Raw genomic sequence first — 25,850 nt, forward strand, 5'->3', positions numbered from 1 at the left:
TTGGGGTGTGACACTCGATGAGTCGGAAAGTGGACTCGGCGAGTCCGGTCTGGATTGGGAAACCCTAAGTTCGGGACTTGGTGCCCTATTTAAACATCTCATTCTCGTCCCTAGGGTTCATATACATTCTCTCTCACCCAGACTATCGAACCGTAGCCACCATATTCATTTTGAGCAAGATCTCGCCTTGGTGAAGTGATTTGAAGCTTCGAAGAGAATGAGGTTCATAGTGGTGCAAGAGGAAGCCTTGGATACAGAATTTGGTGTGACTTTTCAGATCCCTTGAGGTAATAAGCTGACCTTATTACATTTAGATCTATCTTATGGTTGAGATTTGGGCATTTTGAGTATGGAGGAGGTTTATTTCGAGTTTGGAGTAGATTTGTGGTTGCTACCTTAGATCTAGGCTATTAAGGATCCAGAAAGCCATAAAGTTTATTCCAATAAGTTGTTGGGGAAGCCCCTTTGTCACAAAACCTAGCGCTAGAGTGTTTTAAGCCCATATATCTTTTGTTTCACGTAAAGTTTGCAACTTTACATGACGTATAGACTTGGGAAGAGTGGATCTATGAGTTGGAGCCCATGCATGGCTTGAAAATCCACTGTATGGATTAAGAATTGAAGCGACTCGGCGAGTCACATGGGTGGACTCGACGAGTTGGATGAAGGTGGGCATGGACTCGACGATTTGGAAGAACAACTCGGCGAGTTTGTTGAAGATTGTCATGGACTCGGCGAGTCTGTTCTTGGACTCAGCGAGTCAGGTCGCGAAACAATAACCCCTTCTGGTTAAGGCTCAGATCAATGAGTTGAATAGTGACCTAGTAAGTTGGACAGGATAGGACTCAGAGATCGTTGAACTCGACAAGTCTTGGGGTGACTCGAAGAGTTGGGTCGCATTATGAGGGTTCTGAGTACATGTACTCAACGAGTCAAAGGACTGACTCAGCGAGTAGAGTCATCTTGAAAGATTGACTTTTACAAGAGTTGACTTAGTTTTTCTTCTAGAGTTCAGTTGGAACTAAGTTATATATGTATTGATATTGGTAGCTCGGGGAGCTAGTGGAGCAGCGGTTCAGAGAATTGTCGGTCAGCAGCAAGAGGGTTATCAGCAAGTTCAGCCATGTAGGTGAGTTTCCCTTTGGGTGAATGGGTCTACAGCCACAATGCTGGCCATGTATGAGTAAGAAGACCTGGGGGTCAGCCCTAGGAACTATTTGCTAGTATGATACTCCGGACCAAGGTCCGATGTCAGGCGGCAGCCCAAGGAATAGTTTTCATGATAGCGTATACTTGTTGTCTGTGTGATGCATGTATGTGCTAGGTAGGAAGGTGAGTGTGGGCGAGGTCCCGTATCTCAACAATAGCAGAGTTTGGACGGTGTTCCATATCACATTAGTAGTAGAGCATGGGCGAGGCCCGAGATAGGCATGGAGTGAGTGTGGGCGTAGGCCCGTATCTCACTTACCGTAGGAGCTTGGTCGTGGTTCCATGACTCACTAGTGACAGGACAGGGGCGAGTCCTAAGGACAAGAATGCAGTAGGGTATGTTCAATTATGTGTTATATGCTATTTTGTACTATATGTGGTTAGCGGATGGGGCCTAAACGAAACGGATTTGTATCCGAGCGGGGCTCGAAGCCAGGCAGGGCCTGGAGCGGCGGGGTCATTGTAGTGGGCAGGGCCCAAGGTAGGGGCGAGGCCCAGTATATGTTGTATGCGTTTGTGCAGGGTATGTGGTAGGTTGGGGAACTCACTAAGCTCCGTGCTTACGGTTTTCAGTTTTGGTTTCAGGTACTTCCGGTAGCGGAGCGAAGAGCTCGGGTTGATCGCATGGCACACACCATTGATTAGTCAGCATGGGATTTTTTACTCTGATAATGAATTATGTTTTGGAATTAATACTCTGAATTTATGTTATGACTTATGATATGTTTTTATGAATATGGCTTTGATAATGATTTAAAGAAAAAATTTTGGTACGGATTTGTGGGATGTTACATAAGTGTTATGCTGATAATTATCATGTTAGCGGGAGCATGATTATTATGTTCAGTATTGCAAGTTATTGTGTTAATTATAGAAAACAACAGGGTTTCAATTGGGAAAAGTTTCTTTTCTATAATTAATTAAGGGAGATGAAATTATACTTCATTTCAATTCTAAAAGCTTAAATGAGATTTTAATCATCTTTAGTCAAATATATATATATATATATATATATATATATATATATATATATATATATATATATGTATATATATATATATATAGATATATATATATATATATATATATATATATATATATATATGAATTTTATGTTAGAATGGTTCGATTTAAGGAAATTCTATATATATTGCATTTTCAAAATTCGATTATGATTACGGCATCCCTCTTCATAGTCAAAATTTGAGAACATGGAAAATAACAAAAATATATATATTGTAGCAAAAGACTGGTCTAGTATCATATGTTTATGTAAGACATCATGAATCGTGTCCCATATGCTTCAGATATAGGATTGATTGAATGTGTTATAATATTCATCCTTTCTAAATTTTCCAAATGCTCAGGGCATTAAGAGGGGAAAAGTCTAGAATTGAATATGACTAAAATGATTAAGCAATTGTTGAGGACAATCTGAGGTTTACCGAAGATTGGTTGCTCATGGACAATTGGAAGTATAAGTGTTAATTTTGGAAGGACCATATTGACATATTCTGAAAAGAGGTAACTCTTGTTCAGAAGTGATACTTAAACTGGGAATCTGGGAAAAATTCCATAGGTTGAAGTTGTTCTTTTAAATATGTGTAAAATTAGAAAGCTTAATGCAAGAAGGATGTTCAAAGTGATGTACTTGGAATTTGAGACTTTATTTCCATGGAATTGATCTCCATCGGAATACTTGGTAATTACTGTTAACAAGTCTTTGTGACTTTGTGCATAGTCATTACGAGAGTATCAATGCATACAAGTTTAGAATCTAATAGATTTGGTTAAATGGTAGGAATTTGGAATTCTTAAATTTGCGATAAAGATTTGGGATTGTGAAATGAGCATCATTGGAATCATGTTCAATTGATCTATTTCACATAGTAAAGATCTTAGATAAACATAGTGTGCGTACTTCGTGTATGGCATGACTAGTGTTTAGAAAACATAGTTTACATGCTTGGAGCATGGGACAACTATTGTTTTAATTCAAGTATAAAGTTGATTATTTGAAACATTATATAATGAATAATGAGTAATCAATATTGTGTTTAAATAAAAGGTGTTCTATTTATTCTCAAAGGTGCTTGGGACCATAGAACATTAGTATTATTCTTGTGTTTCACTTTGCATGTTTTGGCTTCTAGAATAACTAGGTTATTCTTTCCGAATGACTAACTTATTCAAACCATCCACAATTGATAATACATTGTAAGTAGGTATTAAGGCAAGACTATCATGAATCGGGTTTGTAGATGTCCAAGGTAGTGGGTATCAATAAGAGTTACTACAACATTCATGAGTACTCCTGGAATAGGGATTCGAGTATTGGATTCAACCCACGCTCATTTAAATCACTTCATGGATTTTATCACAAGTGATAATGAGATGATAATATCTTATATTCTTCAAACCTAGAGATATGACTTGTTGCCTATGAGTTGGTTATACATTGATTGAACGTAAACGCGTTTGGTAAGTCGATGTTATAAAACGTTCCTTTGTGTATGATTCAACAAGTCGTAGAACAAGCATATGACTCGAAGTTTGTCCATTCCTTTTAACCTTGTAGGGATAAAAGCGATATATGTGGGCCCCTCGATGATTTAGTGATGACAAACGTAAGTGCTCGGTCGGGCCTGGATTGATTTTATTTGATCAATTGGTCAGTCGTCATAAATCGGAAATCGAGAAATAACAAATGGACAGAGAGAATGATTACATTCCATGTCCCAGTCCATATGATATCTAGAATAGAGGAAAATATGCTACGTTATCTAATAGACATGTCATTGACTTGTTCAAAGTCCAACAGCGGCTTTAAGAGCTATGATTGGTAGTCGGGTTATGGAGTCATACGAAATAATAGTTTTAGACTTATCCAAGTGGGAGCCTATTGGATTAGGTGTCTAAGCCCATAACATTTATTGGTATGTATTCGACCCGAGAGTAGCATAGTCCATTTGGGTTGAATATCATCATGACAATTTATTATGATGGACTTTTGAGAGAAGAGGTTATATATGATTTATTAATATATTAATCTGAAATCATATGTTTTAATTAGTATTAATCAAGAATTAATTTGGAATTAATTTAGTGATCAAAAGAGACTAATTAAAACTATAGGGACTAATTATTGTAATTAGTTATATTTATATGTGTTGGGCTTATGATCCATGTTCGACCAAGTTTATGTATGGATACATAAAGAGTTGGGCCACATGAACCGTGGATCATGAAATCCATGAATATGGGTTTGGGCTGCACCTATGACTCTTAGAATTCAACACATATAAATATATATGTTATGACCTAAAAACTGCCACTTTTAGTGTGTGTGCATGTTCTTGGAGTTCATGAAGGTTTTAGAGTGCATGGAAATTCTCTCTCAAGTCCTACCTTTGTCCTTGATGTGTTATGACTTCATTTAAGGCTTCCACACTATTAGGGCTAAGTTCTTAATGCTAAATACATCAAGACATCCAGCCAAAGAAAAAGGTATGTTACACTACGTAGTATTTTATATAGTTTGTATGACAATTGCATGCTAGCTATAGTTCAATATCTTGGAAACCATTTGCATGTATAATTAGTGAAAACATAGATCCAACGTATTTAGGGTTGTATGTGCAAAATAGGATGTTATATTATACCAAAACCCAACACAACCCGTTGATCATAATATTCAGGAATGAGCATATGAATCTTCATTAAAGATCCAAGAAAATAAGAATAAGAAGTCATTGAATTCATGGTAAAATTAGCCATAAGAAAAACTTCAGAGATTTTGGAAACAAATAGCTGAAACGATTAGAAATTTTAAGCAGAACACTCGACTCAATAAAGCAGTTGCATAATCGAATCAGAACTGTAGATCAAGAACAATTTTCAAAACAAAAGGCGTAGAAATTTTTAAATCCAGAATTGATTCAAAAACCTTTTGATTTAGAATGAAAATCAGATAGCAGAGATATGATTCCTGCTATGATACCAATTGATGAAGTATTGAATCGAGAAATGATAACAAAATCAGAGTAACGAGAATTAAGAGCAAAAGGAGTAAATAAGATCTTGTTTTAGCTTGTATTATGCTTCAGAGTTACAGAGAAAAACTAGACAAGACAGACTCCCAAAAACTCTTATGTATCTCTATGTAACAACTCCCATTTATAGGTGAAAAGTAAAGCATACAAAAAATACTAAGGACCAAGCATCCAAACTTCGAAACATAAATGCTTACTAAATAGATAACATACTATTCAAAATTGCTAAAATACACTTCGACACATTACAACAAGTTTGACACAAACAGATTCAAGAATAAGTGAGTTCTTGAACATTCAACCTAACATTCATGTGATTTCACCAAAGTCAACCAAGATTAGTTTAGCCTAACATGGATAAACTCAAGAAAGCAAAATAAAAGTAAAATGTACCCAACATGTAGCAAGATTTTTTAGATAAAAGATTATATGCTTGATGCTCTTAAACTGCTCCAAGACCTCCAAAAACTCAAGAGAATCTTCAAATTTTCGAATGTGAAGCAATGCCAAAAAGATGCACACCAACCTTCCCCATATAGCACCAAAGAGAGATTTCAGAAATTGCCCCTGCTGGCCTGTGCACGACTAACACAGTTGTGCATGGGTGGTACCTGAAATGGGATCTTTTGTGATTTGGGCCTCAAATGACTTAGATTATTGGCCCAGAATGAGTCTAATCAACATATAGTCCATAATTCTTCAAGTTTTTTCAATTTAAGCCTAATTTGGCTTCTCCAAATTACACATAGTTCATGTACTCGCCCAATTAATAATTTCAAAATGCTCAATTACTCTTTCATCTTCATTTAAGTAAAATACCATCTTCTTTAAGGTTCCATAATCAAGAAGCCCATAATTTGTATCAACTCCACAAGTCTTATAGCCTAATATTCTTCATCTTCCTCCTAGTCCATTTGGTTTTCACACGTCCCGAACATTCCCGCTCCACTAGCATTCTTGAAATCTTCAATTATGCTCACAAAACTAGAAAGTACCCGAAATAGTCATTAAACAACAAAAGGTAAAATATGCATGAAGATTAGCTATATTATGAATGAGCAAAAGCTAAAATAAACTATAAAATGAAGTAACTAAAATGAAACTATCAAATCACCCAAACTTGAATGTTATTTGTCCACAAGACAAGACTAAAGTAAACTTGGGATGAATTGTCCTAAAAATTAAAAGAATGGATAAAACCGTATAACTTGATCAAAGTTAGTCAACATGGTCAAAGTTGATCTTGCTATTATCTCAATAATTTGTCATCCGATTGACATTGGAATCATAAACCACAACCCATACCAACTCCTTCGGGTGAGTATGGACGGAAGGTCAGTCACAGCCTCCAATGGGACATGCATATAATGAAAACCCTCTTTTGTAGGGAGAAAACAAATGGATACGCTAGGATGGAGTTCTTCTTTAACCATACACTCTTATCACAAAATTGCATGACCTCATGTCTGATGGCCGCTCTCGTGTCTGATTGGGTTTCATCGCTCGATACCGTTGTTGGAATCAGTTCACATAGTGTTGGCTCGAACCTTCTGTAGTATCCAACTCGACAGACTCCCTAGCATCACTAGTTCATGAAAAAAAAACTTTATTTATATACAATAAAACCTACCTCTCTAGATGAATCCAATCGTTGAGTAACCAAAATATAGGAAAACGTATTCAATAATTGAACTTGTTACCCATCTAAAATAATCATAGCTTAAAATTGCTTGTTTGAGCGTATCTTTTCTGATTTGAAAACTTTTCTATTTATTATTATTATTATTATTATTATTATTATTATTGTATTTTTTAAATTAATGCTTGAAGGTAATGTTACAACGTAGCAAAATACTTTTATTGAAAGATACTAATGTAGTTATATGCAGCTCATGTTTGGTATAGTTAGTATGTGTTTTCATATGTGTTGGATTTTATAGGGTGTTTATATTTGAATTTTGTAGGGTGTTTAGATTTTATATGGTGTTTATATTTTTTTTATAATTATTTAAAAAGTTGGTTAAATTATTTTATAAATAGAATTACTGAATTTAGCAAAAAATAATATAGAAGGGTAAATGGTCATTTTCATTATTTAGCACAGTAATTCAGAGGTTCCAACCAAACATCTTGTTAAAAATTCAGATGCTCTTATAAATTCAGACCTCTTAAAGTTTCAGATCTTAAAAATTCAGATCCTACCAAACAGCCCCTAAATGTAAAAAGAAATGAATGGTTACCACGGCAGCTCATGCATCTTTTTCATGTTACTTATCTCATGTATTTTTATAATCAGAGGGGTACACTTTTAACATATAATTGAGCCATTACAATAATAATAAAATAAAAAAAGCTAAATAAACAATTATCTTTTTGAAAATTAGAAGTTCACTAGATGACACTACAAAGTTTATGTTTTTATAATGATAATTTTATTATTCAGTTATGGTCGTTCCAAATATATTTTGGGCCCAGGATGAGAGAGGAAAAAAAAACCATTAAAATACGTATATTTCATTAATGTTTTTATAATAACTTAATAATTAAAAGAAAATCATTTATGTATATTTTTTAAATATAATATTTTTATTACAAAAATCTATATATTTAAAGAAAACATTTCTTCTACCTTTTTGGGATACAAAATTATTGATGATATCTTCAAGGTTGATCTTGTGTAACATATCACTAATAACGTGCATACAAATTTGGATCTCTTTAAAAAATGTATCCTAGACGATCGTCCCTATCGTTCACTCTTTAAGATGGATTTGAGTTATCGCTCACTCTTTAAAATCGATTTGAGTTCAGTGATATAATAAAAAAGATATGACATTATATGCACTTTATTATTATTATTATTATTATTATTATTTTGCATATCTAACCGAAGATTAAAAGATATTTACTGACTTTTATACAAGCCTTTAACAAAAGAATTTTAAACTTAGTATTTCCGAAGTTCTATAAATTTTTATACAGATTAAATTTTCTTTTACAAAATATTTTCTATAATCATTGCTTCTTTTCATTTTTTTCATACATTTTTAAAACATCTAATTTGTCAAAAAGAGTCTCTGGTCATGATAGAAAATTTAGATATTACATTATATATTAGGTATGAGATCCGTGTATTACACGATTTTATTAAAATGACAAAAAGTAGTGGTGTTAGCTAAAAAAGACATTCGCATAAATTTTGGTAACCACAAGGGCCATGTTCATCAAAAATAAATAACGACTGAGTTTGTGATATTTAGTAAACCATATAGACTATTTATGTAATTTGGTCTTAATTAATTTATAATAATAAAACTAATTAATATGAATTTACAAATAGAGTGTACTATCTATATTAATATATATATGTATTAATTAATGTATTAATAAAAACAAGAATTCATAGAAAGTTGTTACATATATGAAATAACATATTAATAAATTTAAATAATATAAGGTGATATGGAAAATTTTAATAAAAAAGAAAAAAAAAACTATAAAAATGAGAAATGGATATAAAATAAATCAAAAAAGTCTGGAAAATGACAAAGATCAAAATAAAAGAAATTATTCATATTTATTAGGATAGATTATTATTTATTTAGGTTATTTTATAAATGCAAACATCTATATATGTTGGTATATATATTTAACATACTAAATTTAAGATATTGGTACCATTTTTCGATTGACTTATTTTATACCTATAAACCCTACTTATTTCATGTAGACACTTTTGTTGAAGACGATGAAAGTAACTTATAATTATGCCATTATGCCGCCTACAGTCTTCTCTTTTTGCTTTTATTTTGCTTTTGTTTTGTTAAAGAATAGATAAATCCAAATTACAATTATGGTTTCTATATATATATTTTTTTATTCTTCAAAAAATATTTAAATTACTGAAATGATCCATAAACTTTTTGCCTTTTTTTTTTGACAAACGATCTGGCAATTATTGCTCATAAAATTTTGGTTTTATATGTTGTGTCGATTTTTTATTTTATTTTTTTTGTCTAAAACTCACCAACAATTGTGGCTACCAAGCAACAACTCGACCACCAAATTGGCATCAAAACTGGTGGCACCCCCACGGGAACACATCCAATTAATAATAAGTATAAAAGACCAAAGTGTTGTTTTAACCACACATCGATAATGATCTGAAGAATTGTTTCCTCTTAGCAACTTTGAGAAAATGACCTTCTTCTTGACTTTACTCTAATAATTCTCAAAAAACAAAATCGCATTTGTATTTTTGCATTGTTCCAATATACTTGTGATGTGGAATAACCCCACAAAACAAAATGTAATGTGTCGTATATGCCAATCGACATGTAAATTGTTATATTGCGAATTTCTATCAGGCGAAGTTTTGTTGAAAATCCAAATTACATTTATTGCCGATACATTCTTCTCCACTATTCACAAATAGACAACTTTTGTTTTTTTGAAGAATAAATAAATCCAAATTACAATTATGGCTCCTATACATATTCTTCTATATTATTCACAAACCATTAAAGTTATAAAAATAACCCAAGATATTCATGTTTTTTGATAAACATGAACCAGCAAATACTGTTTTTGTAAAAAAAAAATAATAATAATAAATAAATAAATAATAAAAATAAAATAAAAATGGTGTTTTTGAGGCGCAACAATCAATGCCAATATCGCAACAATCATATCCAAGGTTTATATGTTTGTGGTAGAAAAGTTGCTTTATTTCTGTATTTTATTAATTCATGCATTTTTATTTAAAATTAATCCAAGACCTAAAAGTTGACACCCCAATCGTGGTGGCTACGGAGCAACAAGTCCACCGCCAAATTAGTATCACACCTTGTGGCACCCCCACGGAATCACCAATTAATGAAATTTAGAAAGTCACGACTTATGGTCTTAGTTAAATGGTGGTGGAGATTCATGAACGAAAATGAAAGCCTATGGACTAAGGTAATATCAAGCATCCACAATCTGAGAAATAAAACGGCGACTTATCTAGCAAGGAAATCTACTAACGGAGTGTGGTGCAACATTTCAAAAGCAATAAGCTCCATTGAAGATTTTGGCATGATTAAAAATGAACTCTTCTCTTTCACTCTGGGATCGAGAGTAAAACATCCGTTTTGGAAGGATTTGTGGTGTGGTACTATTCCTTTTCAACAAAAATATCTCAATTTGTATGAAATTGAAACGAAAAAATGTTGTTCACTGGTAGACAGACTCTAAACCAATGGTTATGCAGTGGTCTGGAGTAACTGCCCTAGGAAGAAATACATTCTATCAACGGTGTTCTATAGTCTCATTTGGAATATTTGGCTGACCAGAAACGACAAAAACTTCAAGAAATTGGGAATGTCCACTACAAAGGTTGTAGATAATGTGATTTCGTTAGCTTTTACTTGGTGTAAGCACATGGGAAGGTAGATTGCGGTAATTGGGCAGTATGGAGTATATCAGCTTTTTTGCATTTTTCTCCTTAGTTGTCTGTAATGCTGTTTTCTTTCCGCTCGTTGTAATTTTGGCCTGATCCTAGGGTCTTGCTAATCGGTGCCCTTTTTTTTTATATATATTAATCTTATTTGCTGTTTAAAAAAAATGAAATTTAGAAAAAATCAAAGATATTTTTTCAAACACACATCGATATATTTTATTTTATTTTTGTAACGGCAAAAAATCGTAACCTTCTCTAATAATTGCATGATTTATGATCATCCTATAAAACAAAATTTTTATTTGTAAGTTTGCAGTACGTGTTCTAATACATGCATGCTGTATAATAACCACACAAAATGATGAGTCATGTATACCAATCGCGACATGTAAATTGTTGCATATCGTATTTCTATGTGCATTAACAGCTGCACATTATTTGTCCTATATGACCATACTTCGATTATTCATTTATCACTTGAATATTATGTAATAACAATAATAATATCATATTACTAGTCAATTATGCCTATCGACATGGAACCTGTTTGATAGCATATTTCTCATATGTACTGTATGCATTACAAGATGCATATGATTCGTCCCATTTGCCCATCGACATCGAAATTGTTTGATATTGTAACTTTTCACACTTACCTTGTATGTTGACGATATCATAAGATTATCTGATAGATCTATCACCGCGGCTATTATTGGATAGCGTCGATCACTCTTGTAGTCTATGCAAATAAAATAGCACATGTATCATACTTTAGATTTTTCGTTTAGAATCACCCCATCAAACAATACTATCAATGAAATTAGCATGGACCATTTTTTTATGAAGTTATGCGTTCTTTCTCTTACTTGTGAAGGTGATGGTTCGTTTTAAATTAATTGTTTAAAAAGTACATGACTTGTTTTATATATATATATATATATATATATATATATATATATATATATATATATATATATATATATATATATATATATATATATATATATATATAAAAGAATAACCTTGCTATTATATTTTATATAATAATTTGTATATAATAAATTGATATAATATTATATATATATATATATATATATATATATATATATATATATATATATATATATATATATATATATATAAAAGAATAACGTTGCTATTATATTTTATATAATAATTTGTATATAATAAATTGATATAATATATTGATTATTTTGAATTATATGATAATATATATGTATTATAAGTTTACAATCTTAATCGTTTAAATGATTTTTACCAACAAATTACATATGAACAAAATTAAATATAATATATTGTTTAATGTTATTTATAGTTGTTGTTATTGTTAATTATTTTTTTTTAATTTATTTTGATTAATATTTTAATTTCTATCATTATAATTATTTAAAATATCAAATATGATTTTTTTTTATTTAATTTAAAGGTAACAATATAATCATTTGTATAGAGTTAATTTAACTATTGTTATTTTAAGTTATTTTAAATTACTTATTACAATCTTTTAACGATTATAAAAATATCTGTAGAAAATATTTTAATTAACTTGAGATTACAATATTATCTTTTGTATTTATCACTACAATTTATCATCTTCAACTATTTACAAAACATTCTTTGTTTTTTTAACTGAAACTGAAATTTATATTTAAAATGATATTGTTATACGTAGAAACATATATATAGTTAAAGTCTTCACAAATATATGTTTTTTGAAAATAGCAATAACGTTATTATTAAATTTGATAAAATAATATGTATACTAAGTTGATATGATCTATTCATCATTTTGAATTATATGATAATATATATACATCTATTATAACTTCATAATTTCAATCGTTTGAATGACTTTTACCCGCGAGTTACACATAAATGAAATTAAATATAATATATGTTTTAATGTTATTTATAGTTGTTGAAATTGTTAACTAATTTTTTAAAATTCATTTGTTTAATGGTTTAATTTCTATCATTATAACTATATAAAACATCAAACAATATTTTTGATTTTCAAGGTAACAATATAATCATTTATATAAATTTATTTTTAACTATTGTTATTCTAAGTTATTTGAAGTTAACTATTTGAAAGGTTTTAACGATTATAAATATATCTTTATGAAGTATTTAAGTTAAATTGAGATTACAATTTAGTTATTTGCATTTATCACTATACTTTATTACTTTTAACAATTTAAAAAATATTATTTGGCTTTTTAAGTGGAACTAGAATTTATTTTTAAGTTAACATTGTAATGTTATATTTAAGTTAACAATTTAAGTATTTTTCACAAATTGTTCAAAAGATGTAACATTAAACTGATAATGATTTACATATAACAATCTATTAAATCTAATAAATTAAGTATAACGTAACATCTGGATTTCCAGGTATCATAATTGATGTATTTATTTTGAGATGAGAAGAAGGACTAGATGAGTTGGCGCCTAAACTCGTCGAGTAGGATCGCGACTGATGACTCGGATTAATGAGTGGACTCGACGAGTCAGAGAGTCGATTCGACGAGTCCGCGCTGTTGACAAAAACCCTAAAAATTCGGGCCTAAGCCCTATCTAAAGGCATTTATGGCCTTCATTTGCGACCACACACCCACTTGAGAAACCCTATCGAACCAGAGAGCATAGAGAGTGATAGAAGGAGCTAATTCATCACCATTTATGCATTATTACAAGAAGGAAGGAGGGGATTCAAAGCTAGGCTGATTAAGGAGCTCGGATCTGCTATCACCTCATCAAGGGTTGTTGTTTGAGGTATGAATCCATGCCTATTTTCGTGTATATAGTAGATCCCATGAATCTAGGATTTCTTTACCCCTTCTTTAGTTGGGAATTTGAGAATATGGAGTTCCATTGAGGAATAAACTTTGGATCTGGACCTTGAGAGATCCAGAGAGTCCTAACCATCTAGCTTTATGTAGTCCCATGAGAGTTTTGAGTCTAGGTTACCATTTTATGAGTTATTTCATCAAATAGAGCCATATATGCAATGCATGAATGTAAAGATGGGACCATTACATGACTTTTGGGCGTTAGAATGTCAGATCTATAAGTTAGACAAACAGATCTAACCTCAGCAGGTCATTTAAGCATTTTCATGGAGGAAAATCACCGAGTCCATGAGAGGAATCGACGAGTCGGATCGTGTTGCTCTGCGATTCGTAATCAACGGTAACCCATCGAGTAAAAGGTGAACTCTACGGGTCGAGTGAGGCCTTAGAAGGATTTAGAGAACACGCATGTACTCGCCGAGTCACCCGAGTGCACTCGACGAGTCTGGTCAAGGTTGGACCGTTGACTGGAGATGACTTTTAGGGTTGGTCAACATTTAGACATCTGGACCAGTGGAGGGGTAAAATGGTCTTTTCCCCTTCTAAAAGTTTATAGGAAGGAATTAGTCTAGCCTTTGAGAATCATTGTTAATTAGAGGTGATTTACTTTGTGTAATTAGGCAGAGGATAGATCAGTATTTCATGTTCGAGATTTTCCGAAATTTCCCGATGTGAGTCTTCTCACTATACTTACCTTGAGTGGTAAATCTTTTGTGTGACCAGGGGGTCCTATGTGCATGAACTGTGTAATGAGATATCCTGTTATTTACTTGTTTTATGCTTTATGAGTAATATATATTATGCTGCTGAGTTGAGGGACCGAATGGTCCATATGAGTTGTGGGACCAGAGGATCCTACTGAGACACATTGACCAGAGGGTCTCATTGAGTTATAGCCTTGAGTAGCTAATATGTTGTGTGTGGTATTTTTTGGAACTCACTAAGCTTTTATGTTTACCGTGTTATGTGTTTTGTGTTTCAGGTAGTTCTGAGGAACGCGGAAAAGCACCAGCATGATTGTAAACACCGGCAGGAGATTGTTTCTATGATTTTGGGATTGTATTTTATTTTGTTAACAATTGAGACATATGTGTTTTGAGAATTATGAATCAAGTTTTTATCGTGTTACAAATGAAATTTTACATTGTTACAAGTTGGTATCAGAGCCTTGGTTTGAGGGATTCGGATGCAGCCTCGGGTATGTTTGGACTCAAACTGAGGATTTGAGAAAGATTTTCAAAGGAGATGAATTTCCCTAAAAATGAGCAAGAGTTTAAGAGAAGTCGATCTGGAGCAGTGTGTATAATTAGCCAGGGCCGAGCGGTGATTTCCCAAAATACCCTCACTTTGTGTTTTGAGATATTTTATGTGATATAATGCATGCTTGAGAGTAGGCTAGGTGATTTATATATTAGGACTAGGGTGGCCTGATTTGTGATGCCTTAGCCTAGCTATTTCTGATATTAGTGTTTAGCTTGAGTATGAGCATTTAGCAGGAGCGAGCCAATGAATGAACTACTGTGAGAGTAACTTGGGAGACAATTAGTACTTGTTAATTGGGATCTGAGGAGCAGGACTTGCGGTGAAATCTGATGTGATGTGGAAGGTAGTATTAGGCCCATACTACTGGATGCAACGGATCAGTGAACAACCTAATACTACCTTCCACGTCACATCAGAGTTCACCCCAAGTCTTGCTCCTCAGATGGATGCACCGGATCAGTGAACGACCCAAGTAAGAACCCTAGGGATGCTAAGGAACAAGTAGGGATGGGTAATCGAGTGTGAGTAAACTCAAGCGAGTTTCTAATGATATTATGTTGTATTTCAGAGACATCATAGTGGGGACACGCCACAACCATAGGAGCAGTAGAAGTAGTGATGAGGAGATACGGAGGATGATCCACGAGGAAGTGGTTGCAGCTATTTGAGCAGAGATTCTGGAGATGTTTAGGTCTATCAAGACCACCTTGATTCAGATATTTGATGAGCGATACGCTGCTATCACTAAGGTCGTTGTTGTCGCAGCCACTGCAGCTGCCACCACTGCTAGGCCGTATGGAGGTGACTTATTGTTGTACCGAGATTTCAACAACATGAAGCTACCCGAGTTTAATGGGACGCATGATCTAATTGTTGCTATGAGGTGGATCTCCGATATCGAGGGGTGTTTTTATACGTTCTCGTGTCCCAACCATTTGAGAGTTCGGTTTGCGTTGAACCAACTTCGCTTAGAAGCGAAGGACTGGTGGAAGTTTGTGACAGCTGGCTTCTCCAATGCAGATCATGCTGTAGTAACATGGGAGAGATTTCTTCAAATGTTACGAGACGATAATGTTACCCCGGTAGAGAGGAAACATTTGGCGCAGGAGTTTCGGTCTCTCAAGCAGAAGACAGAGTCAGTGACTGAGATCTTGAGGATGTTCTATGAGAGGGCGATGTTTTGCGACGAACACGTGTCCACTGAGCAGGCATGTGTGAGTCGATATCCGAGCTCCAGGCCAATGCCAAGAAGAGAGAGATTGAGCCTGATATTCAGAATAGGGAGGATGAGGAGGAGTCCCGGGGGAGGGACCTGAGGCCAGTGCAGTCGCAGCCGGCGACTAAGCGGGCTAAGCTCGCTGATTCTAGAGTTGGGGGCCAGAAGGGTCGCACTTGTGGCAAGTGCGGCAAGAGTCACGAGGGTTCTTGTCGATCGGGGATCTGCTACAAATGAAGCAAGGAGGGGCATATGGAGAAGGATTGCCTCAAGGGATTCTAGGTTTGCTTTTATTGCAACCAGACCAGCCACCGAAAGGCCAAGTGCCCCCAACAAGTGCAGGGACCAGTGCAGGGATCTGCACCTACTTCTGTGTGTGCTTCTGAGAGCCGTCCGGTAAAGGCTGAGGTGTGGAGGGCTTGCGAGAGAGCCTTTCAGATGACAACGGAGGAGGCTTATACTGTGGCAACCCGAAATTTCCATTTGTACGAACATTATCTATTCAATAGAAGCTAGTCCAGTTTTTGTAATTTTCAGACTTGTCCGAAAAAGTTTGTGAACATTAGGGTTTACGTTTCTAGACATATCAGGAGAGTGGATGCTCCTGTAATTGTGAAACTTGAACATTGTAAGTTTCATAATGTTATAGCCTGACTTCCGGAATAAAAATATTTTCTGTCAAAATATTTAAGGACTATAAATAGATTTCTGAATTTAATTAATTCATTATTCACAATTCCAACTAGAGAAAAGCCAATTCTCTCTGACGGATCTTCGGGTTTTCATCCCGGATTGTGAGTCTACTTGCCTAAATGTGTTTTAATGTTTGTTATATGCTTTATAACATTGTTTAAATGTCCAAAATCATCCAAGATCATAAGACTATTGGAGTTTACGGCCAAGAGTTTCTTGGACCGTAAACCCCATTTCCATGGGACAAAGTGTGCCCTAATCACCCCCTAAAGCTTAAGGACTTTACACACTAATGCTTGTGCTTAATTTGGACACCAAAACACTTCAAGATCTTAGGGTTTTAGGAGTTTACGGCCAAGGAAAGATCTTGGGCCGTAACCCCCTTTTTCAAGTGTTAAAGATGCCCTAAACACCCTAAAAGCCTTAAGACAATTTACCTTGAACACATGGGACTTGAATGGAGAACAAAAACATCAAAATCACTCCTTAAAGGGAGTTTACGGCCAAGGAACATATCTTGGGCCGTAAACTCCAAGTGATGACATAAAAGTGTGCCTCTTGTCCCCTTTAGCCTTAGATAAAAGCATGGAAGCTATCCTACACATGCAAGGGCCTCAAAAGAATTAAAACCAACACCCCATAGGAGTTTACGGCCGTAAACTCTAGGGGATATGGTCCTTTGGCCGTAAACTCCCCAAAGGAGCATTCCAGGGCCTTAAACTACTTCAAGGATTGTTCCAACAAGGCTAGACTTATCCTAGGATCAAGATAACACTTCAAAACACCCAAAACCTCCATGTGAGGAGTTCACAGCCGTAAACTCCAAAGGGTGGGGTTTGTTGGGCGGTGAACTCATATACAAGGCCATTTGTGCTTTAAACCCCTTTTGCCTTGTCCCGTATCAACTTAGATGCAACCATTAGGACCTATAACACTTATATAAAGTGTATACATGTTCCTAAGTGTCTTAACTTACTTTGTTAAGTTATTATTTGGCTAATTAGTTATATATATGCTCATTATATGATAACTAGGCTCGAACGTGTGAACAAGTCTCCGTTTGCCACCTAGCACGGTACCCGATACATCAATTCAATCTACTCACCACAAGTGAGTTCATACCCCTTTAATCAACCTTTGAAATACTTTTAAATGTTTTAAATACTTTATGGGGGGGGGGGGGGGGGGAATACAAGTCAAATACTTATAGTTATTACATCAATCACATGTGATTGCATTAATCACATGTGATTAATAACTAGAAAACCAACGATTTTATCACTGTTCAACTGTTTATCAAACTGTTTCACTTCAAAATGTTTTACAAACTCTTTTTACTTATCAAATGCTTTTATTAAACTTTGTTTTACTTCTTATAAATTTCATGCCCATATATGTATATATATAAGTAATGTTTAAAGGGATTAGGAAGGCCATCTGCCCTATTTCCTTTCGCGCACTCAGATGTGGTCTGGTGGGATTTCGGGTGACCATCCGAGGGTCGTTTCTATATTAGTTATATATCATATATACATGTATAGACATAAAAAGTACTTCCATATTCATATTTACCAGTACATCGATAGCTAGTTACCATCGGGGTAATACAATACATATACAACTATACTAGAAACAATACATATACAATGATGCTAGAAACAATACATATAAAATGATGCTAGAAACAATACATATACAATGATGATAGAAACAATACATATACGATGATGCTAGAAACAATACATATACAATGATGCTAGAAACAATACATATACAGCTATACTAGAAACAATACATATACAACTATACTAGAACGAGAAACATTACATATACATGACTACTTTATTTATTGTGATTTAAAGAGGAGCATGACTTAATTATCATGGCTCGAGTTGTTGCCAGAATTCTCTTGAAGGGAGAGCGTGAGTTTGCGTATAGATCTATACTGGATTGACAATCCTACACCTTGCTGCTAGCTACAGCCGGACCTGCAGGTCTGCGGGTGCCAAACGTCATTCCGTTATTATGACCATTCATTATGTCGTTGTTACTAGTCGATAGTATGGTGCAATTTATCGCATAATGCCTTAAAATAAATCCGGTTTAAGGTAGTTAGTACAACAGTAGTTCTTATAATACAAGGCTATAGTACTACAATGATTTACCCATTACATATTTTAGTGATAACCTCACTTAAACATAAATGTACAAACTTTTTTTGTTAAATGATAGTTACACTTGGGAAATTACACACTTTTACATCAAACGAGCATACAAAACAGTTAAGCCTTGGTAGAAGGCTACTTTAATAGAAAATATAGGTTTTTCTGAGAGATTCAAACTTTTACAAACAATTGCAAACCTTTTCATACATTTTACAAACTTATACTTGATACATGTTCAAACATTTTTGGATGACAAATACCGACACTAAAATAATTATGAACTCACCAGCTTAATGTTGATAAACTCTTTCAAAATAACTTGTATTCTCAGGTCATCAGTAGACAGGTACCGAGGCCGGCTTTTGAGAAGATGGAGCGCATTCAAGACTCATCTTATTATTTTGATATACATTATTTTTGGTGTCTATATTGTACAGAACACGCTTGTATTAAAATTATATATTTAATGCAATGGATGATGTTGTTTGCTTATTTACATTTACTGTGTTGTGATACTTACATGACATCCTCTGCCCCAAAACATTTCCGCCGTTCTTGGTTTTGGGGTGTGACAGATTGGTATCAGAGCATTGTTTATAGTGAATCAAGTATATCAACCCATAAAAGATATACTAAACTATAAACCCATTTGGAATTAAAACATTCTGACCAAGAGTCTATACTTAAAATACTAAAATATTTAATTAAGTATACTAGTCTACATTCATACTAAAACGAGTGTCACAATGACAAGAACAAAAGTATTAGGATTGTTAAATATCACAGGTAAGCTCGGGGATATATGGTCAGTCCTGGGAATGGCATAGCCTGATCAACTATGCTGGTCCGAGGAGTGATTAGCATATGCCCTAGAATGGTTGTGATGTGTTAACAAGTCTAAAAACTTACCAACAATACTACAAGAAGATCAATAGAAACTAAACTTAAAATACTATAGGTGTATTTTGTACTACCAACTACATGTATACTATATCTTTGTACCTCTCTTCTCGTGTAGATTTAAATGGCTGGATTCCATCACGACGACCCATACTTTCCAAATGAAGGCAACGCAGGATGGCTCGAAGCAGAGTCTGACGATGAACACCCAATCCCGTTGGATGATCATCAAGCTGAAGGCTTCTCAGATGGATCAGACTCTGAGCCCGAAGTCAACAACCTACCTCCAGTAGGACAAGCCCCGAACAACAACCCTTGACCAGGCTTTCTAGGTCCCACTCCCTTGTGGGTAGATAACTTGAATCGCTGGAGTGACGAACAGGGTCAACCCTTACCATACTTTGGGGACCGAACCTTTTACAACATCAGCGATGGTGGCTCTGCTGACTGAGCTCTACCTGTCATTATCCGCAGGATAGCTCGTAATGTCGAGCAAGGTCGAGCAACCATCGACCGAGTCGTGGAGATTGATGCCAACTCTGGTGTCAACACAGTCCGCATTCGCCGTATCGAAGAAGACATGGAACGGACCCGGAGAACCAATGAAACCCTACAGCAATGTCTGGTTGCCTCTCAAGCAGAAGTCATGGAACTTCGAGCTCGTCAAAGGGCTCATGAACGACACCTTCAAGAGGTGGTACGTCAAATGAGAGACCTCAGGGTTCTCCCAAGGAATACTCATCGCCGTTAGATGATGTCTAGTACATCATTATCTTTTGGGTTAAGGATTAGCCTTTAACATCTGTGCTCTAATTAGCACTTATTTGTAAAATATTCCTAACTTTCAATACTCTAATTAGGAATCTAAGAACTGTCAAACTTTCCGTATGGTATGATGTAAGACCTACTGTTAGGTCAATTTTCATTGAACTCATTACATCAGTAATACCAGTATTATTGACAACTACCTACTCTGTGGGAAGAATCCTTACATTTGGGTTTTACTACACATCTTTCTGGTTATGATCTCAAACACTCATTCAATTGTTGGGCTACGGTTAGTTAGTCCATGTGTCATTCGCACATTACTTACAAATTGATTCTTACCACGTTTCTCATCTTTATAAACTTATAGCTGAAAGATGTCTCCTCGCAAATCTACCCGGAATAACCCTACACCTCCACCACCTCCGGTCATAGATACATCAACCCTAAATGCTGCCGTAGTTGCAGCAGTGGCAACTACCATGGCACAGTATCACTCTACTGATGCCAGCAGAGATGGAACCCCGGTTAACTCCATTCCGGTTGAAACTCCTGTGCGCTCGAGAGAGTGCTCTTACAAGGATTTCACCAACTGTAAGCCGAAACCCTTCCATGGGACCGGCGGAGTCATTGCTCTCTCGCAATGGTTCGAGAAGACTGAATCAGTCTTCGAAATTTGTTCTTGCCCTGCTGCGAGCAAAGTCAAATATGCCGCATGCACCTTCAAAGGGAAGGCACTGACGTGGTGGAACAGCCACGTTAAATCTCTAACTCTTGTCGTGGCCAACGAAATAGGCTGGGATACGATGAAAGACCTCATGATTGAGGAATATTGCCCGAGAGGCGAGATCCAGAAACTAGAACAGGAACTTTGGAGCCTGACCATGAAGGGCACCAACATTATTGCTTACACTGCTCGTTTTAGCGAACTGGTGGCCCTCTGCCCTAATATGGTTCCTACTGAAGGGAAAAAGATCGAACGGTACATATGGGGTCTAGTTCCTCCGTATCAGGGGAATGTCCTATCATCAAACCCCGCTACCTTCGATAGTGCCAAACGACTGGCACAGCGACTCATTGACCATGGTGTCAAAACCCCTGCAACCACAACAACCTTAGCCATCTCGGAACCTTCCAAACCCGCTGACACCAAGCGGAAGTTCTGGGATGACAAGAAGAGGCAGCGAGCTGCCAAGAAGCAGCAAATTGTGGTAGTACATGCCGCAGTAACCCCTACTGCTGTTGCTGCTCCGACGAAACAATATGCTGGAAGCTTGCCGAAGTGCAACAAATGCAACTTTCACCACAACGGCCCCTGCCGTGAAATGCAGTGCTCTAACTGCAATAGGAAAGGACACAACCGATTACACAAGTCCCTGGCTCTGGCACGAGCCCAGCTTGCTATGGATGTGGCGAAACAGGCCACTATAAGAGGGACTGCCCCAAAGCGAGAAATGCCGGAGGAGCAGGGAGGGTACTAGCTATAGGCCACGGGGAAGCAGTCGCTGACCCGACAGTGGTGACTGGTACGTTCCTCCTCGATAACTCCTATGCATGCATTCTGTTCGATAGTGGAGCGGAGCGAAGCTTCGTAAACCACAAATTTGCTTGCATGCTTAAACCACAACCACACGCACTTAAAGAACAATTCACAGTAGAAATGGCTAACGGCAAAACAGAAAACACCAGTAGCATATACTTAGGATGTATCCTAACCCTAGATAAACATTCCTTCCCAATCGACCTCATGCCGGTCTCAATAAAAAGCTTCGATGTTATCATCGGAATGGATTGGTTGAGTCTTCATCGCGCCGACATCATGTGCTTCGAGAAAGCAGTCCGATTAAACCTTCCATCTAACGAAACTCTTATAGTCTACGACGACAAACCTGGTGTGAGTCTTCGCATTATATCAAGTATTCGAGCTCAGAAATATCTGCACGAAGAGTACCACACATTCCTTGCTCACGTCGTCGACACGAACCTCGAAACGAAAGAACTAAAGAACATTCCAGTAGTGAGCGACTTTCCCAACATTTTCCCAGAAGAACTACCTGGATTTCCTCCGCAACGACAGGTCGAGTTCAGAATTGACTTAGTCCCAGGAGCTACCCCAGTAGCCAAGTCGCCCTACCGCTTAGCACCAGCACAGATGCAGGAATTATCTGGTCAACTTAACGAACTACTCAGCAAGGGCTTCATAAGACCAAGCTTCTCACCTTGGGGAGCACCGGTCTTGTTCGTTAAGAAGAAAGACGGATCATTCCGTATGTGTATCGACTACAGAGAACTCAACAAACTGACAGTCAAAAATCGTTACCCTCTACCTCGCATAGACGACCAATTTGACCAACTGCAAGGGGCGAACTATTTTTCCAAAATTGATCTAAGATCCGGATATCACCAGTTACGAGGATTAGATGAGGATGTTCCAAAGACAGCCTTCCGAACTCGTTACGGACACTACGAGTTCGTGGTGATGCCATTCGGATTGACCAATGCGCCTGCAGTTTTCATGGACCTGATGAACAGAGTATACCGACCTTGGATCAGTTCGTCATCGTTTTCAATGACGACATCCTGATCTACTCCTGAAGTAAGGAAGAGCATGGCGATCACCTACGACTAGTTTTAGGAACTTTACGAACGGAGAAACGTTATGTGAAGTTCTCGAAATGTGAATTTTGGATCCGAAGAGTTGAATTCTTAGGACACGTGGTAAGCGAAGAGGGAATCCACGTGGACCCATTCAAAATTAAAGCCATTGAGAACTGGTCAGCACCCAAGACGCCGACAGAAATTCGTCAATTTCTAGGTCTTGCTGGATACTACCGCAGATTCATTTAGAACTTCTCCCGAATAGCGAAACCTCTTACAACCCTGACCCTGAAAGGCGTGGCCTTTGACTGGGAAGAGAAACAAGAGAGAGCGTTCCAAACGCTCAAACGAGCCTTGTGCACCGCGCCAATACTATCTCTCCCCCGAAGGGATAGAAGATTTCGTAGTCTATTGTGTGTTCTGATGCAGCGAGGTAAGGTCATCGCCTACGCCTCCAGACAGTTGAAGACACACGAAGTTAACTATACGACACATGATCTTGAACTGGGAGCAGTGGTGTTTGCTCTGAAGATCTGGAGACATTACTTGTATGGAACGAAAAGCACTATCTTTACCGACCACAAGAGTTTACAACACATATTCGATCAGAAGGAGCTCAAAATGAGACAACGAAGGTGGGTCGAGCTACTAAGTGATTACGAATGCGATATTCGTTATCATCCAGGTAAAGCCAACGTAGTAGCAGACGCCCTGAGTCGGAAAGAATATTTTGGTCGCAAAGTCAAATCATTGTCAATAACCATCTATTCACACTTGTCTAATCAAATTCAGGCGGCCCAACTTGAAGCCATGAAACCTGAAAATGTGACGATTGAATCTCTAAGAGGAATGGACAAGAATTTAGAAGCCAAGGGTGACGGAGCCTTATACTTCATGGACCGGATCTGGACACCGAAACACGGTGGTTTCCGAGACTTAGTCATGACCGAGGCGCACAACACTCAGTATTCCGTCCACCCAGGTTCAGATAAGATGTATCTGGATCATAAAAAGCTATACTGGTGGCCTAATATGAAAGCAGAGATTGCTACCTTCGTAAGTAAATGCCTTACTTGCGCAAAGGTAAAGGTTGAGTACCAGAAGCCCTCTGGTTTACTGCAACAACCCGAGATCCCATAATGGAAGTGGGAGCGGATCACTATGGATTTCATAACCAAGTTGCCCAAGACAACAGGTGGACTTGATACCATATGGGTCATCGTTGATAGATTGACCAAGTCTGCACACTTCCTGCCTATCAAAGAAACCGACAAGATGGAGAAACTTACAAGAACATACATTAGGGAAATCGTATGGCTACATGGTGTACCGATATCCATTATCTCCGATCGAGATAGTAGGTTCACCTCAAGATTCTGGCAATCACTGCAACATTCCCTAGGAACAAAGCTGAACATGAGCACAGCCTACCATCCACAGACTGACGGACAGAGTGAGAGGACAATCCAGACTTTAGAAGATATGTTGCGTGCCTGTGTAATTGACTGTGGAAAAGCGTGGGATATTCATTTACCCCTTGTTGAATTTTCCTACAACAACAGTTATCACACGAGCATAAAGGTAGCACCATTTGAAGCTCTCTACGACCGAAAGTGCAGATCCCCTCTGTGCTGGGCTGAGGTGGGTGATACCTAATTAGCTAGGGGGCAAGCTTCGGACAGTACTCTCACTGGTCCGGAAATCATTCGGAAAATGACAGAGAAGATCGTTCAGATTCGTGAACGATTGAAAGCCTCTAGAGACCGACAAAAGAGCTACGCTGACAAACGCAGAAAACCTTTGGAATTTCAGTTGGGAGACCGAGTCCTTCTCAAAGTCTCACCCTGGAAAGGCTTGATACGCTTCAGTAAGCGTGGGAAGCTTAATCCTAGGTACATAGGGCCTTTCGAGATTCTCGCAAGAGTCAGCCCCGTAGCTTACAAACTTGATCTACCCGACACACTTCGTAACATACATTCTACATTCCACGTATCTAACATGAAAAAGTGTCTGTCCGACGAGACTCTCATAATCCCACTCGACGAGATCGAGATCAACGAGAGCCTCAACCTCGTGGAAGAACCTGTAGAGATCATGGACCGTGAGCTCAAGCAGATGAAACAAAGCCGTATCCCTATCGTGAAGGTTCGCTGGAACGCCAAGCGAGGACCGGAATTCACTTGGGAACGCGAGGATCAGATGAAACTGAAATACCCTCACCTTTTCGCTTAGTTATTTGTAACTTCTTATTTGCTTAAATTATAATTTCGGGACGAAATTCCTTCTAACGGGGGGATGATGTGGCAACCCGAAATTTCCATTTGTACGAACATTATCTATTTGATAGAAGCTAGTCCAGTTTCTGTAATTTTCAGACTTGTCCGAACAAGTTTGTGAACATTAGGGTTTACGTTTCTGGACATATCAGGAGAATGGATGCTCCTGTAATTGTGAAACTTGAACATTGTAAGTTTCATAATGTTATAGTCCGACATCCGGAATAAAAATATTTTTCTGTCAAAATATTTAAGGACTATAAATAGATTTCTAAATTTAATTAATTCATTATTCACAATTCCAACTAGAGAAAAGCCAATTCTCTCTGACGGATCTTCGGGTTTTCATCCCGGATTGTGAGTCTACTTGCCTAAATGTGTTTTAATGTTTGTTATATGC

This window comes from Lactuca saligna, chromosome 1, assembly GCF_052625555.1.
Source record: "Lactuca saligna cultivar CGN05327 chromosome 1, ASM5262555v1, whole genome shotgun sequence".
In the NCBI taxonomy this organism is placed as follows: domain Eukaryota; kingdom Viridiplantae; phylum Streptophyta; class Magnoliopsida; order Asterales; family Asteraceae; genus Lactuca; species Lactuca saligna.